The sequence below is a fragment of the Malus sylvestris genome, chromosome 2, assembly GCF_916048215.2.
Source record: "Malus sylvestris chromosome 2, drMalSylv7.2, whole genome shotgun sequence".
NCBI classification, from domain to species: Eukaryota; Viridiplantae; Streptophyta; class Magnoliopsida; order Rosales; family Rosaceae; genus Malus; species Malus sylvestris.
Window position 1 is genome coordinate 10,858,188 of NC_062261.1, and position 6,000 is coordinate 10,864,187.

Sequence of the window (6,000 nt, forward strand, 5' to 3'; positions counted from 1 at the left end):
AGTTCTATTTACTTTAAAGCAATTTATTTACCATGGACGGTTTTATCGTCTATTACTTTAAGTTTTGATTTATGTGAATGGTGCTGAATTAAAACCCTTGTCACAATCTTTATTTACTTAAATGCAATTTATTCACTATGGCTGGAATTATCGCATATTGCTTTAATTTATGTATTTTACTTATCTTTTATTACAATGAGTATATAACAAGGACCCGAAGTTCCTTGAACAGATCAGAACCTGCAGTTTCTTGATCCTCATCATATAAAATGATTGGACCCGAAGTTCCATCATACAGAAAGATCAGGCATGAAGTCTCTTGATCCTGAAGATCAGGACATGAAGTTTCTTGATGAGTATTGTAAGTTTGAAGTGCCGCAGTGCCTCAACTTAATTGTAATAAAAGTCATAAGAGTCTCAATCTACATACTATTAAATAAGGACCAAAAGTTCCTTATGTGCATACTCAAAATGGTTTAGCAGAAGCATTTATTAAGCGGATGAAATTGATTACCTGTGCTCTGCTCATGAAAACAAAATTGCTAGTTTTTACATGGGTACATGCTATTTTGCATGATGCATTATTAATTCGGTTGAGATATGTTACCAACCATCAATACTTCTCAGTACAACTCGTGTTTGGGAACCAGCCAAACATTATACATTTATGAGTTTTTTGTTGTGTTATCTATGTGTCTATTGCACTGCCACAACGTACTAAAATGAGGCATCATCGCGGATTAAGCATTGATGTTGAACACCATCTATCATTCAATATTTAGAACCCTTGAATGGGGATATGTTTACCGTGTGGTTTGTAGACTGTCATTTTGATAAGACAATTTTCGCGTCGTTATGTGGAGAAAATAACATCATTGCAAAAGAACGATGAGAAAATATCATTCCACAAGAATGATGACAAACGACCGTTCCAGAAGAACGAAGAGAATTGTCTTATTTTGATTCACGAAGCAATCAATGAGAAAATGAAGTAAGAATAATTGAATGATGCAACGATGCAACGATGTATAAATCAAATGCCAGATGCATTTAATGATGTAACGAAAGTGATGAAATCACATATATTTGCTCCAAATGTGCCTACAAGAATTGATGTCCTTGTTGGCCAAAATAATGAGGCAGCAAATGATTTCTCTGTTGCATGCCTAAAGTGTGGCAAACCCTCAGACTCAAAAAGATTCAGTCTTCCGAAAGAGGAAGAATATGGCACTCCTAAACTATTGCATTCCCGAAGCATAACTATTGCATGCCAGAAGCATGACAGTCGCCGCATGGATATACGACAATCCGCGGACATGGGAATATTGATGTCTCATGCATGAAGCATGATAGACGTATAGGTTCCAAATGACTCAACTCCCGGAAGTGAAAAATAAAATCCAAGCTCTATAACGCTCTAGAAGAGGTTATGATCCACATTCTCTAAACTATGACTATCTTGAAAGAGATAGTATAATGCCCTTGAAGAGGCAATGGATATCAAAAGAAATGAAAAGTTTTTATGCATGCGCATGCAAATGAGAATATGGGATCACAGATTAATGATAACCAATGGTAATTTTGGTTTTTATAACTAGCTACTAAATCCATCAATGAGATGTGCTGATATTGAGTCCCGTTCTTTTTCGTCAACAAAATTATTGGCCAAAATGGAGAAGGGCAATTCTATTACAATTTTGTAAGAACGTGGAAAAATAGACCTATATATTTGAATAGAATACAAATAGCCAAAAGATGTTGAACCAAGGAGGTTATATTGGACATTTGTAATACAGTGAAATACACTCACATGATATGACACAAGGTATTGAAACCTGAAATACACTCACCTCATATCTCCATAAGTAAATCCCTCAATTATACATGGGAGCAAGTTGCTCTGTATAAATTCCAAAGGAAAATGTGTCATGAAGTGTAGAAAATCTCTGAAAGATTCAAATTGCTTGAAGTAAGCCCCGGAAGGGTAAAAGCATAAATTATGTACTCAATACCAATTAATGATATAAATTGCCTTAGTGAGTACTATCATTATGATATTGTTACAACATACTAAAATCTCTTGCAATAGTCAATGACATTAAATTAGAACTACTGCAGTTGATGATATTAAATTGAAACTCCCGAAGAGTCTAGAAAGAATATAAAGTATTGAGAGAAATATTGTCTCGAACTGCAGATCAAACAATATGACAACACAAATCTTATCCATGATGTTTATGATATTAAAGAATCATATGGATTGAAGGTTATGAGTTAAATACTCAAATAATGTTGACACTAAGAATGATCATTTATCTTCGTGAAGGTAAAGATAAATTGATATTTGGTCCAAAAGTACCACATCTTAATGAAGTATATGCTGTATTGTAAAGCTTATCTATTAATATCTCCGAGAAATTACAGGTATGTGCATACACATGAGTTAAAACAAACAAACAGGATGAAGTCTTCATAAAGGTTGCTCATGTGAAGCCTCAGTGCTCGGCAATACCCCTAGAAGTAGGAGGCACTGGAGATTGATCATGTGGCACCCTAGTATTTGGAAAAACATCAAAAGGGGAAGGCATCAGTTTCTTTCAAAATCTAGCAACGAACCTCTGGTGATCACTTTGAACCCGACTTTCAGATTCCTGGAGCTAGTCGAGCTTTCTTTTCTTGCTCGTCGAGTAATTATTTGCAAGCACATGTAACACTCTATTCACGTGCTTGAGCCCTCTGATCTCTTGTTTAAGACTTGCCACCTCAGCCATCAATGATTCAACTTGGCGAGTTTGAGCAAGTTGGCATTGACCCATATTGAATACAGAGTCAGCACACTGAACACTGAGAGCCAATGAGTCTTGAACGGCCGATTCATCAGACCATTTTGAAAGGATTTTGTTATCCTTTGGAGTGAAAAGATTCCTACCTACCACAGTAGCTGTTATGTTATTTTTCATTACAGAGTCTCCAATAGTAAGAGGACCATTAGAAGATAAGAAGGACGGGCGCCATATATTATCTTGACGATGCTCGTCTGTATCACGCCTAAGACTCAAATCTAAGCAAATGTTAGATGAGCAAGCCATTTTCAAAAATGATGAAGGAAAAATAAGGTCAAATAAAATCTCAAAAGTGCAAGAAGGGGAAAATTTCTACAGGCAATAACTTTTTTAGCATACTCTTGAACACAAATGATGTCTATATAAAAGAAGAGGCAACAAAGCCACTTGTTCAGATATCGAAAAGGCACCACTCTCCAAATTTCAAAAGCCAAATTTTCCTAAATAAAGTTTGTTGGCATTTTTCAGACGCAATCTCAACTTTTTCGGATATCACATGCAACTTTGTCGAAGATATCTTACAAAGTTGAAAACGCGTAAATCTTACTATTCTAATTACACCACGGTTTCTGACAAGAGTAAGGGCACAACACCACTACTTGCTATTGAAAATCTCTATATATGTCGACCTCCGTTCTCCATAACAAGGCAGACCTACAAGAATACCTAACTCTTCCTCATCTCCGAGAATGCATCTTCAACAAAGCATCTGGAAATACTCAGTTTTCCTTCTCTCCAAGAATACCTCTTCAAACAAATCACATCATAGCAAGAGTATCTCATATCATCAGGGTCGAAAGCAAGAGAATCTCATATCATGCTTTCTCTCTGTCATTTCCTTTGTCCTTGTTCTTACCTGCAAAGACAAGGACAAAGAAAGTAATATGTCAGAACCTCCAATCAAACTTCTGCTACCACAAATGGATGAGTCACTGAGAAGTGATGAACCATTCAAATGCAAGGGTTGCATTCCACTTCTGCATCAGTGGACAAATACTACAAGAGAAGATGCCACACATGCATGAGGGAAAACCAGGGAAAACACCAGTTATGCAAGGGGAATAGATAAGGCAAGCGAAAATGATACATTGAAGCATGTGGAGACAAGCACAACAAACACGTGCTGATTCATCCCCGACAAAGCTGAAGATCACTTGCCACGTGAAGCTCCTCATGGTCCAATTTCATTCAAGATCAAGTCTCGAATGTTCTTGAAAAAATCACATGTCTGATTCAAGATCAAGTGTCCACCACCCTTGAATCAAATTTAGCTCCAGATAAATGACGTAATTTCAGACTTTTGGAGGAAATCATAAGACCCTCCAGCCCAATCCAAGAACAAGTCTGTGGAAAGTTAACAACAAGTAAATCACCTCTTTCGGTAACTCTTCTCGCTAAAAGACTGAAGCAGAATGATCAACGATCAGTCTAAATGATTTGAAATCATGGGGAGATACTCATCAGGGGGAGCATCCAAAACAGATCAAGATTTTAATGAGTCAATCGAATACTTGTGGCCATCCAAGGGGGAGTGTTGTAGAACAGTGGATGTCCACTCAAAGAATTAAATAATGGGCTCTTCCATTGTCTGCTGAAGCTTGCTACACACTACTCATATTTTCTATATAAATACAAACCCCACACAACATCAAAGGGAGAAGTTCATGAAAGAGGAAGAGAGAAAAGAGAGGAAGAAGAGATTAGATAATATAGAGAGTTATTTTGTACTCTTATTATTCTAAATTATAATAAAAACACCACTGCTGCCCCGATGACGTACTCCAGTCAAACTGACTGTAGAGGAACTTCGTAAATTTTGTGTCTTGTTTCATTTATTCTACTGAACACACTGTCTCAATTTTAGAATAAAATACTAATATTTCCCAACAGCTACTGTTTCATAATTTCATTTCAAACTATCGAAGACACAAACTTCACTTGCAACAGATAAAAGCCTAATAATGTTGCACCACTCATTGACCGTCCACTCTATTTTATGGTTTTTTTTTAAAAAAAAAAGCTATATGACTTTAAGTCCGAAATGAATACGTGTGTGGCAATTTAATTTTTTTTAATTTTTTATTCATTTTTTTGTTTGAAAAAAAAATATAACCCGAAGAAGCAAAACAATAAATAATATATTTTTAAAAGGACAATTTTGTGGAGAGAATGGCAATTTTGAAATTATGAAAGCTTCACCACTTTTGCCTTCTCTTATATATATATATATATATATATATATATATATATATATATATATATATATATATTTTTTTTTTTTTTTTTTTTTTTTTTTTTTGGGCCAATGTCTTAATGAGGAGTGATCGATTTAATGATATCTTCTCTTCTTACATTTAAATGAAAATTTGAAAACGAAGTTTCGGATACATGAACAAATATTCTTAATTATTTAAGCTATGAACTTCTCTACTGCGATATAATAAAAATATATGTTGGGTGTTAGAAAGCATTGGGAACCCCAATTTCTTTCTTTGGAGCCGTTTCTTTTCTCCATAGTGTTTCAAAGAAGGGTTATCCTGACATAAGTCTGTTTCTGACACTTTTTCTAGTGGAAATGGATTTCTCTTTGGAAAAAAAAAAACACATAAGATTCGTTAAAGTAAAACGAAGGAGATGATGGATGGGAACTCCTACTTTGACTATTGATGCGATCTCTAAGCAATTTTAGTCATCTATCGCTTTCTTTTCTAGTGTAACTGAAGAGCAACAGTCCAGTTCCTCTGGCTTTCTCGCTTCTCACCAATGGAGGATGCTTGGTTACAATTTAGAACCTGTTAATACATGTTTGTTCTAGTTTTTGTTGTTTTTGATATTTGAAAGAGCAAGAATATCTGGCTGTAAAAGATGAAGACAATTATTGAAAAAGAGAAGCAAAGAGTCCGGTATAGGTCCTCTATAAGGCACAGACCAGACCACCCTTACAAGTGACAAGTTTTGTCAATTACAGAAGCCACCCAAGCTATGATCCAACCAACTTTTCTTTAGGAAAAGTCCCCTCAACCACCTATATGTTATACTTTTATGCATCAATTCTGTCAAAATATTAAAAATCAACGTCGTGGACGAAATTTAAACCAAACAATACAAAATTTATACCAAATAATCTCAAAAGAACACAAGAGATTAACGTGGTTTG